General features: G+C 43.8%; 1 long non-coding RNA gene across 1 annotated transcript in view; it reads right to left on the bottom strand.

The window, feature by feature from the left end:
- The window catches only part of LOC137332014 (uncharacterized), a 168,346-nt gene extending 156,330 nt beyond the window's left edge, over nt 1-12,016 (bottom strand). Inside the window, exons 1-2 of the long non-coding RNA XR_010965561.1 lie at nt 11,808-12,016; nt 10,687-10,848 (exon numbers count right to left, since the gene is read on the bottom strand). This is a non-coding gene — a long non-coding RNA (uncharacterized lncRNA). The remainder of the gene's footprint in view (nt 1-10,686; nt 10,849-11,807) is intronic.
- Between the last annotated feature and the right edge of the window lie 498 nt (nt 12,017-12,514).

The following is a 12,514-nucleotide window of genomic DNA, read 5'->3' as shown; positions in this document are numbered from 1 at the left end:
GCGCAATCCAGGGGGAATCGGCCCGAACCAGCTCAAAAGATCGGGGAATTTAAAACGTAGTGAATTACGTCCCAAACCATTGTGTTTTAAGCTGTTTCAAGATTCAATTCACCTAGCTCAGACCCCGCCCACAAAACTGGCCAAGGCCCCAGGTCGAAATGCGAGTTTCCGCCGATTGCAATTCCGTCACATTCCACACATACGCTGACAACACCCAGCTCTACCTCACAAACACCTCCCTCGACCCCTCCACTGTCTCTCATTTGTCACATTGCTTGTCCGACATCCAGTACTGGATGAGCAAAAATTTCCTCCAACTAAATATTGGGAAGACCGAAGCCATTGTTTTTGGTCCCCGCTGCTAACTCCGTTCCCTGGCCACCGACTCCACCCCTCTCCCTGGCCACTGTCTGAGGCTGAACTAGACCGTTCGCAACCTTGGCATCCTATTTGACCCTGAGATGAGTTTCCGACCACATATCCACTCCATCACCAAGACCGCCTACTTCCACCTCCATAACATCGCCCGTCTCCACCTCTGCCTTAGCTCATCGCTGCTGAAACCCTCATCCATGCCTTTGTTACTTCCAGACTGGACTATTGCAATCGTCTCCTGGCTGGCCTCCCATTTTCCACCCTCCACAAACTTGAGCTCATCCAAAACTTTGCTGCCCGCATCCTAACTCGCACCAAGTCCCGTTCACCCATCACCCCAGTGCTCGCTGACCTACATTGGCTCCCAGTCTGGGAACGCCTTAATTTTAAAATTCTCATCCTTGTTTTCAAATCTCTCCATGGCCTCGACCGTCCCTATCTCTCTAACCTCCTCCAGCCCTACAACCCTATAAGATCTCTGCGCTCCTCCAATTCTTGCCTCTTGCGCATCCCTGATTTTAATCGCTGCACCATTGGCAGCCGATCCTTCAGCTACCTAGGCCCTATGCTCTGGAATTCCCTCCCTAAGCCTTTCCGTCTCGCTACCTCTCTCTCCTCCTTTCAGGTGCTCCTTAAAACCTACCTCTTTAACCAAGCTTTTGGTCACCTGCCCTAATATCTCCTTATGTGGCTCGGTGTCAAATTTTGTTGGATTACACTACTGTGAAGCACCTTGGGACGTTTTACTATGTTAAAAGTGCTATATAAATGCAAGTTGTTGTTGTTATTGATTGCGCTGGTTCGGGAAGGCTTTACAAGTGTGTTCATTTTCTTAGGCGCACAGGCACTAGTAGGCATGTTTTAAAAGATTTTTCATATCAAACAATATTTAACTTACTAAGATACTGACTAATGTACACCAATGAAACTATTAAATAGTTCAGTGTAGTTTTTTTCAGTCATTTTCAGTGATTTTAAATCAAGTTACTCACAGGTGGAGGACTGGACACCCTTATTAAAAATGCTTTTTTTTTGGTGATAAACCCATTTTTAGCTGCATTAATAAAACTGCATCAGGTTATCACTCTTAAATACATCATGGAATATTTTTAAATGGAAAAATAAACGATTGCGCTGGTTAATGGAAGAACTTATGTTTGTAATTATGCAAATGAATTTTAGCAGAAACTTGAAGCGTGACCTCACTAGCTCAATTTCAAACGCAATTTCCCGTTTGCGCCCAAAGTGGAAACTCTACCCCCTGCTGACATTTGCTAGGGTGCACTGAGAATGATGGGTGCTTCCTGCACCAACAATAACAACAACTTGCATTTATATAGCACTTTTAATCAGGCAAACACATATAAAAACATTTTAAATTATATTTGCTTTTACTTTGCTGGGCATTCTCGATAATGTTCCTTTTTGTTTAGTAGAGTGTATACTTTATCCTACAGCTTCGTGGTTACGTCACCCTCTTTCCTGAAATTGCTTGAGTTCCAGATCTTACTAGCCTGGACTTACTAAATGCAAGAATGAAATTATTCAGAAGGCCACCCAACTTGAAGGGGTTGAGTTTAAACCCACCCTCCCCGCAAACCCACCACCATTGTGCAGGAACTGTGCGCAGGAGGAAATAAAATCGGGTGAGTCGATTTAGCGTTCAGCATTCTGTACCCAACTGGCACCATTTTCTCTTCACCAACTTTCAAGTTGGCCGAGGCTCCCGCTACAGGCACGGGCCTAATTGAAATGTAACAGTCGCGGCCCGATGACTTCATCACCGCTGCAACGCCACTTTTACTGGAGCTCAGTTGGGGGGGGTGCAAAGTGTTGGAAAACCCACCAGAGAAACCTGGCCGGTGGCAGCAGAGTGGCCAGAAGAGGCCAAGGGTAAGTTTCCTTTATCCCAGACGGAATCCTTGCCCCTCTCTCCCTTCCCACACCAACATATACCTAGGAATTTCCCCCCATCCCCACCCCCAGTACTTATCTCATACCAAGGACTATTTCCTTGGGTCCCTGGTGATTTCTGTCTCCCGCCTCAATTCCCACTCCTGCCTTGACGTCATTCCCGCCCGGCTTTGGGCAGAAGACAGATGAATTAAAATGAATTAAATTAAGACAATTAAAATGAGGCCCAGCAGTTAAAATCGGCCGTGCCTGACTTCCTTCACAACTTTCGGGTGTGCTGCCCACTTCAGCCACCACCCCCTGTCCCCACCACTCCCCCCCTCCACCCAACTTACCGAACCCGTCCCGAGTTAAAATCGACCCCACAGTCTCCTCTGATAAGCATAAACAATTTTTGATGAATGTTTGTACAAATTTCTCCTTAGTATAAAAACTGTACTGTGTGCCAACACAAATTATTTCATTGTGAACATCCTGGAATACAATTGGGCCCACAATCAGGTTTTAGTTGGATGCATTGTTTGCAAAACTGCTAATGATTAATGTCCAATGCAAGTGTCACAATGGCCCACCCGCCTGTCCTAGTAATGACCTGCAGACAGGAGAATACCTATACTAGTGGCTGTCTTGCAAAGGGTCAGTGCAGTATGTCTGTTAGGGGCAGCCTGCAACCATCTGCCTGGTGACCAGATGGCGGATGTCTTTGTTAGACTGTATGTGTAACCAGCTCTAGGCTAGTCCTGTATTCATGAGGAAATAAATAGAAGAGAGTGACAAAGTGAGCATCCATGTATAGCGTGTACCTGACACCAACTACAATTGTTAGAAGTTGTATGATCAATGGAAAAAGTGGATTGGTATCTCTTCACAAACTTTAAAATAACCAAACTGCCAGCTCTGGCATTAAAAACAATACAGATAATAGACAGCATATGGAAGGTTATCTGCAGAATATTTTCCTTAGAATTAGCTCACTGTTATTTGTGTCAATAGGCCAGGTCATATTCCTGCCTGCATGAAATGAATTAGCAAAATCTGTCTTTATTGCCACCATATCAGTTTACGTTCTCACATTGTTACACTGTATATACTCAGAGAACTACCGTATTCTGCACATACAGCTATTCTGTGATTAAATCTGAATTATTGCTGTTTTATACACCAATGCAATGAACTGAATTTACTGTTTAAAATGGTGCAGTTTTATTTCCCCAATGAAAGGCACATCCATTTCCCCACGGTTAAAATAGCAGTCAGGCCCTGGTGATGTCATCAGAGCCCGATCTGTATATTTAAGGAAGGAGCCCGCCGTTTCTGGCAGGTGTCCTTGTCGCCTGCTCAGAAGAGCAGGTTAAAATTGTAGCCTGCAGGATCGGTGTGGGACATCGGCGGGTGAGTCCCGTGGATGATTTTAACTTCCACCCGCCCAGTTTCCCCCAAGCAGACAAGGTTAGGATTGTCATTTTAGCTTAAAATACTCTTCATTCTGCAATTGCAAAGTGCAGATAGAAGTAAAAGTAAAGTGAAATATGAGCAGGTTTATTTCTGCAATAAATATGGGGGAAGGAAGGTAGAACAGGAGGGAATGTTAAAGGTCACACTATGCTTGCAAAATATTATTAACAATAAAAACCATACACCAATGAATTATTAGCTTCAAATGCAAGACTCAAATGAAAGTGCTGTATCCAAGGAAATACTGGAAGCCATCAATTCACTAAAAACAATGAAGCTCTCAATATAAATGCTCTCTGACTGCAATCTCATAAGAAACACAGCTCAGTTATGATCTGCTTTATTAAATGTTTTTTTCAGAAGTATATTGAACAATCACTCCTTCATGTGACAGTGAAAGAAGGGTTAATAATTCTGGGTCTATTCACTAAACCTAAAGGAGACTTCTAACACATGACATAAACAAGCTGAAATTCCATAGGTCATTTTCAGCCATTTCTGCCCGGGGTTCTGCTGGAACTGTTGTGGAATTTTAACTCCTTAATGTTCTTTTTTTTCCTGAACAAAATGTGTTACAGGGCATACATACTATTAATAATATCTATTTAGTGCTTCATTGTACAGAGCAAAAATATTTCTTAACTTCTGGGACAGGCTGAAACCAAGTGCAGTGAATGCTAACTCAGCTGAGCCATTGAAAAAGGAAATGGACAGATCCCTGATTCCCTGGGGTAGAGGGGATCAGATTTCACCCTGGAGCATAAGGCAGATTAAAATGATCTGAACAGATCCAGAAAAATGAATCTAAACAAAGGACCCAGTTTGATGACTCAATACTCTTTCCTCATTGCTCTATTTTTATGTCCTTAATTTTGTTCCTGATAATAGTTTTAAATCTATTTCCAGACTTTAATTCAGAATTTAATTTAGTTGAACATCATTGTGTTTTCTTGCACTTACCAGATTTAGATTTCGCACCACATTAATGAGTGTAATCAGACAATTTTATTACGATGTCAATGTGCCATTAAATTATGCCCTGCAATATTTTCAAGATTTTAAATTTGCAGAGAGATTGAAGGTTACAATGATAAGTGCAGACACAGATACTTAAATACTACTTAAATATTCTGTGGAATTCTGTGGTTCCAGTCCTACTCCAGCTCCCTTAAAAGATTAAGGCTGCATTTACATGGCAAGGGGCCGAGTTTAATTTGGAGGAATTGGCATTAACAGTGCAGTTAAGGCCTCGAAATGGAATCAGTAGACTTGCCGCTCCATTGATCACAACACCTTGGCCACCATAATTTTGAAAGGGGTCTACTCCCGGGTAGCCGAAGAGGTCGCCTGAAACAGGTGGTAAGCCTCTTTCCTATACAAATCGGCATCGTAATACTGCAGTTAGGACAACAGTTGTGATTTTAAGGGATACAACTTAAAATTGGAGCAGGAAGCGGCCAGAATAATGGGAACAAATTGTCTTTCTGTGTAGCCAGAAGGAGCAGGAGCACACCTCCTAGCTCCACAACAATACTGCAGGCTGAGGCTGGCCCCGGCCTCGGAGTTACCTCCATCCCCCACCCTCCCCCAAATCGGGGACCTACCTGCAGGCCTCCGCCAGTATCACAGCCAGCCAACATTCCTGAGGCTGAGGGAACCGACGAGCTGTATCAGTGCGCCCGTTGGCATCCGTAGCTCACCTGTCACATTCAAGTGAGGCCAGGGTCTCAAAACCATGGCCGGAGCAAGAAGCCGGCTGGTATGCTTCGCTGGTTGGCTGCCCAGAAGTCAAAATCAACCTTCAACTGTGCTATCAGTGTGCAATAGTGTAACTTTGCACCAAAGATAAGAAGTTGAAGTGTTAATCTAGAGTCGGGGAACGATCTGACTCCAGAGTGAAGCTGACTGAGACTGCATCCTTGAGGGAGGGTTTATTCTGTTTCACTCCAGAGTCAAATTCAAGTCCTGACTCCGGGGCATGAATTTAGCTCAGAGCCAGGAAACCAGCACATGTGTAGATATTCATGTGAGGAACCCGGAAGTCAAGTGAGTGCGTCACATTCTGCGATCGCAACTCAATTGAACGTAAGTATTTGTGCTTCTGGGTTTCCCATGCGTCAGGCAGCGAGTCTGCCTGTCAGGAGGGAAAAGAGCCGCAAATCAGAGAGGTGGGAGGGAGGGAGAGGGAGATCTTGGGCCTTGGAAGAAATCGAGGGGGGAGGATGAGGGGACATGGACAACATCAGATGGGCCTTGGAGAAGATTGGGGGGGATGTCCACCATTGGGGGGGGGTCCATCATCGGGGGGGTGGGGGGGGGGGGGTTGGCCGATCAGGAGGGAGGTCCATCATTGACGTGGGGTCCACCATTGGGGATGAAGCAATCCTGCTCCTCCTGGCCCACAAGCAATGCAATAAAGGCACTCACCCCATGGATCTGGCCCTTGTCACCTGCTTTCACCTGACTTGAATCAGAAGTGATGGGAAACCCAAACAGGTAAGGTTAAATTCATTTTATATTCGTAATACACTAAAAGTTAACTGCCTCAACTATCGCAATGAGGTATATTGCCCCTTTAAGCATCAGCCCGCCAGCTTTAAGTGGGGACAGGACTTCTGGGTTTCTGTTGCACTTGGGCGTCCTAACACGCCTGGGTTAAACCCGGAAGTAGGCACATTGGAGCCGGAATGGGGTCCCGCTAAAGAATTCAACTATTTTTTACTACCCACCCGTCCTCAGCCCACCCATTCTTGGGGTTAAAATTACCCCCCAGATGTACACTTCAGCATTGTGCAAAGTGTTTCACCAATAGTGATCATTTCTGAAGCAAGAAGGGTTACACGAACATAGAAACATTGGATCAGGAGTAGGACATTCAACCCCTTGAGCCTGTTCTGCCATTCAATGAGATCATGGCTGATCTATATCCTAACTCTATTTTCCTGCCTTGGCTACATATCCCTTAATACCCTTGGCTAGCAAAAATCTATCCATCTCAGATACTGTGAAGTAGAGAAGTAATGGATTGAAACAAAGTTAATTGGAAAGGTTTTTTATGGGAGGAAAGATATGCTGCAATACTTCACACCATGGTAGTAGGATAAATGTTTTAGTCCATGACTTTCTCCATGGCTGGTTTCTGATCTTACTTTAGCTCTGACTGGAGACTAGGTCCTCTCCAGAGAAGGAAAGTAAGTCAGTCCAGTTGTTTTCTCACATCCCTTTGTGACTTATTACACAGTGGCATTTCCAGGGGTCTGATCGTGTGTAACCTACCTTCACTTTTCACTGAGCAATGGTAGTGCTAGTACATCAATAAAGAAAATAATCAAAAACAGGAAGAGGAGAAAATAATACCTCTGATTCAAAGAAGTTTTAAACAAGAATGGTTTTGTGCATGGGAACGCTTTAAATAAATACAAGCAATGTCTTTTTGTTTGAAATATGATCTGGATTTATTTAAAGTTTACGGCTGTGTGTAGGCTATGACAATGTGTTCTTGTTCAATCAGTGAGTCATTGTTGAATAAAGTTAAGAGAGAATTAGGTCCCTTCTTTCAAAAGCAGCAGAAGCAGGAAGAGATTTCCAGCTTTCAGTAACCACAGATGGGAAGGATGGCAGGCAGCCCAGGGACTGAAGTGTTGGCCCAGCAGGGACATTGGTGGTAATGAGAGGTACAAATCAAATAATGAGAGGCACATTCATTCCAATCTGGTATTCTTAGAAGTAGATGGGATTTTATGTTCTTTCTTGGATTGGGAAAGAAGCTGTGTTTGGTGAGTTGAAGTCTACCTGGCAGTGATTCACCTCACATTATTAGGACCATTACAGAACTAAGTGAAAAAATAGCTCTGCTCTTGATATGTATTTAATAGCTAACCTAAAGCACAAAATGTCTGCCCCCCACATAGAATCATCGAATCATACAGCAAAGAAGGAGCTATCATTTGGGCCAACTCCCCTGCTCTTTCCTCATAGCACAATGCATAAAAAAACTTATTTCTAGCTGCTGAGTTTCACGAGGTAAGTTACTCAAATTAAATTCCCTTATTTTGTGATCACCCTAATTTACATAGGCATAAACATCAGTGACTGATGGGATGGTGAAAAGAAACCATTGGGAGGCTGTATCCATATAACTCACAAGTGCCAAAAACCTGAGAGTTAAGTTGGTCATAGCACAAGGCGTGGAGTATCTGCTGCACTTCTGGCGAAGTTACGGCAGCGGAAAGAGAGCAGCTTCAAGGAAATTCCTGGCCTATTTGTTTACTTTCTACAAACTCAGATCTGCCAATGTTTGTAAAGTACAATACACTCATTTATTTTTTTGTGTGTGTGAATATGTTGCCGTTTCTCATTGCATTTTAGTGATGGAGTGAGATGTATGCTGCTACTATAGAATTGGCATATTTTTGATGCCCTTGGTGGTATATTTTCATCTGCTCTATCATCTTTGCAAAAAAAGCAATCACGATTAAAACAGTTGTAATATCAGCAGCGTAGATCCCTAACGCATTATTTATCCATGATTATTGCTGCTCTGAGGATACTGCTCCCAAACTGCATTCACAAACATCAGCAAAAAGTAAAACATTTGTTTATTGCTTGTTAGGGTCATTAGATGATGAACTCACACGGCATACTGCAGCTGTACAATCGAGTCAAAAAGTATTTTACTCAAGGTGTTAATGAATTTCACAAAGGGGAAGATTTTACAAAACTGTGAAAGAAGTGAAAAGTGCACAGAACTTTTCTGCTCAAGAGCAAGGTTGTAGCAGCCATCCCCATGGGTACATACAGTGGAGGTAGAAAGGGCATTGAGGGCATAGAAAGTGCATGACTCAAGGATGGTACTACCCTAGGCAACGAGTCTTTCACACAGTGTCAGGTACCTGTTATGACCTCCCACAAGGCTTTTTGACAGAGTTGATGCCTTCAATAATATATTGCCATTGTAGCTGTCTTCTTTGCACACTTGGGACTATTCTGGTCTGAAAAAATAAATTTCTCTCAGCTCATTGAGCCATTCTCCTCAAAATTGCTGCACGGCTGCATTAAGAAACCTCCCTACATTTAGACTGGTAATGGGGTTCATTAAGTGCTTGAGAAACATTTAAGCATCATTATTACATGTGCATCGTGATTGACTGCTCATTTCTTGTCAACAAAGTCAAAGCCTCAGGAATCGGAAGTTTCAAAGCCATGCACTCTAATGTTATTGATCGTGGGTTGTACATTACAAAGAAAAGCGAGCCTTTCTCCTGGTTTCTCTTAAAAATATGTGGGTCCAGAAATTCTAGAGGAGGCTTTTTAGGGCAGATATGGGCCAGGGGGAACCCCTGACCCCGGCTAATATCCCAGAATCAGCAGCATTTATATACTGCTGGCAGGTGCCCGTGCCATTTATGACACCAATGGAGTGCCCACCTCAGATAGGAAGGAGGCATTTAGCTGCAGTGCCAAGCCACCGCAAAAGCAGGCCTGCTTCGTCAGCCCAAGATGATTTCTAAAGTTTCAAATGATGTTGGTTCCTTGTTAGGCTGGTTTCCCGAAATCCCCCCATAAATTGGACTTTACCCTCACTCTCCAAAATTCCTTTCATAATTGAAGGGACACTTTATCATTTTTTAAATGTTAGAGATTCCTATTTTTCCAATTGGATTCCATTATGAAAGTCCTTATTCTGAATTTGAAAGAATGCTGGATCTCTAAGCAATATGACCTCACCTGTCAAGGGCAAAGGGACGCAGTTAAGGTATTGTCCAGACCTTGTCCAATGAATGATTTTTCCTGATATACATTTAAATTGTTTTCTTTGGAATAACAGTGAAGCTATTGTTCACCTGTTCTTTTGAATGTGCCTTTGTTAAAATTTTTGGCATCGTCTTACTTGTTATATAAATGCGGGCCATGGTTGGGCAATTAACATTGAACTGAAAGATATTTTGTTCTACTGTGATTTGGCAGATAAAACGTACAATTATATATTTAACTGGACCATCATTTATCCTCAATTTTATTTTAATTTTAAAAATGAACAATAAAAAAAGTAAATTCTATTTCAGTGTTGTCCAATTAAAACCGCTGACTAGCCACAGGCATGGCTACGATGACACTGTTTTAGCCACATGCACTAATTTAAGTAGAAAACACCTTACACACTACAGGCAAATGTACTTCACATGTGTATTTACTTAACACATGTCTACCATCATTCAGTGCAACGCTTTGCAGTCTTTCTCTCTCACCAGAGTTTGAAATTCTGCCATGAATTTATCAGACACAGCAGATCTTAGTGCAACTTCTAGCTTTCTGTCCAGTTGTTGGGAATGGTACTTTGGCTTCATCAGAGTGATTGCTGAGAATGTTGACTCGCACCATGAGACCTGCCGCTGCTTTCCATCCAGAACACGGTTGGATGCTGCTTACCCTTTGCCATGACATGCCTTGTTAGTGCCTCTCCTTATTGGTTGGGCTTGCTTTCTTCTGTTGGCCTGGAGCGGTTATTCCGATTGGTTGAACTGACCATGATGACAGCTCCCCTCTCCATACAATGTTGCTGGTGTTTCCATGTCTGACATTTTCACCCATGTCACACACCATTTTAGCAGATAACCACACTCTGCTTTCTGTCTTACCATTTAACATCAAATGCACAAAAAAGGTTAAAGTGCACATGCATATGCCATGCGAACGAACATGAGCATTAAGATCAGATACCCAACAACAGTGTCTATTACTCACTTTTTATTTACTAAACAAAAGTGCAATTACCCACATGTGGCTAGTGGCTAACATATTGGGCAACATTGTCTTAAAGCAGCAATTATACAACTAACCCTTGAACTGCCCCAGGCTGGGTTTTCCTCCCCCTCCCGCAAATGCGAGACCCTCCTGACGGCATCCCCCCCGCCCCCCCCCCAACCCCACGTAACCACTTACTTGACTGTTGGGGGCCATTCCTTTGTGTTTCCGTCGGCGGCCTCCTGCTGCCTGAAATCCCGCTCCCGCCCACCAGTCAGCTAATGCTTCCCACAGGGTTCAGGCTGGAGACGCCTCGGCCCTTGCCCGCACAACTCCCACTGGGAGTTAAAATTAGAGCTTCTGTTAAAGAAAAGAAGAAAGATATTTATCTTTACAACTTGGTTACTTTTCAGTATCATTACATGCAACATAAAAATAACTTAGATTTATATAGCGCCTTTAACACAGCACAAGGCAACTCACAGAGAAATAGATGCCATGCAGAAATAGAAGCGTTGGGAGAGATGACCAAAAGTACGATTGTACAATTAGTTTTAAGGAACCTTTTGAAGGCAGTTGAGTGAATCTTGAGGTGAAGGATTTTAGGGAGAAAGCTCCAGTAGGTGAGGGAGTTCCAAGGACAAGGGATTTAGGGAGGGAATTCTAGAAATAAGCATTGAGGCAGCTAAAGACTCTGCTACTAATGGTGAAACCGAAGGAGGTTGGTTGCATGGAGGCCAGAGTAGGAAGATCAAAAAAAGGAGTACAGAGCGGAAGGAGGTTGCAGAGACAGGGTTGGGTGAGACCATGATGTATTGGCCTGGAAATTGGATTGTGCCTGAATCGCCCTGAAATGGCCCACTAGAGGCTGCCACCAAAAAGATAAGTATTGTTTCTAAAAATTCTTACCTGAATGTGGAGCTGGGAGGAGCAGGAGTGCTCTTCCTGGATCCACTGCAGTGCCAAAAACTATTGTCGGCCACCGCTATGCCCCCTCCCAATCAACTTCTCCTCTCTCCCGATTGCCCCCTCCCTACCGATTGCCCCCTCCCCTCCCAATCACCGCTTCCCTCCCGATCGCCCCCTTCCTCTACCAATCGCCCTCCTCCCTCTCCCGACTGTGGCCTGACTCCCGGTCACCCCACTCCTTCTCCCAATTGCCCCATCCAGCTCCCGATCTCCCCCTCCTCCCGATTATCCCTTCCTTCTTCCGATTGCCCTCTTCCCTCTCCTGATCGTCCCCTGACTCCCGATCACTCCCTCCCTCTCCCGATCGCCCCTTCCCTCCCTATTGCTTCCACCCCTTTCCCAGGACCTACCTAAGAACTGATGCCATTGACGGAGTGGTCCGAAATTGAAATCCTCTCCACTGGCGAGCTGCCTGCAGACGTCCAGCAGATGTCTACAGCTTGCCGATTTCATGTAAATGAGGCCCAAGGCCCAATATCGAGTGGGCCATGGGCTGCCTGTTCTGCCGCAGGGATTGTTCTCTGCACCCAGTTCGCGCTGGCCTGCCAGGGTGAATTGATTTCTAGGCTTCCTTATTTTGTTTGGCGGTTGCTGCCTTAAAGCTGCTCCAGCAGTACTGTTTGTAAACTGTGGGATTCTAACTTTGATAAAAGTCACTCTGTTAGAGTAAAAGAATTTTTCAGATTATACACAACCTTAGTAAATGATCAGCCAAAATGACCAATTCCGCACATTACTTTGGATCGGCTGCACATTCCAAGTTGCTTTGCCATGTGATATGGAAAATAAATTTTATGTTTACAGATTTTCCTTCTTTTATTTGTTTATATATATTTTCAGTGAGTCATAGCTTTTAGATTCGTGTGGACCTCCATGGCTCATGTGGTAGGAGGCACGTAAAGAGAAGGACTATTTTCCACATAATTTGATGCACTCAGCAATCTAGTTGAAAACTAATGTGAACTAATCACACATGATTAGCAATCTGAAAAGTCAGCCATAAGGAGAACAAAAAATATTAATTTTGAGTTGTTGCTAAATTACTTTTTCTTCCCCA

This window comes from Heptranchias perlo, chromosome 1, assembly GCF_035084215.1.
Source record: "Heptranchias perlo isolate sHepPer1 chromosome 1, sHepPer1.hap1, whole genome shotgun sequence".
NCBI classification, from domain to species: Eukaryota; Metazoa; Chordata; class Chondrichthyes; order Hexanchiformes; family Hexanchidae; genus Heptranchias; species Heptranchias perlo.
This window is presented reverse-complemented; position numbering and strand designations above follow the sequence as displayed.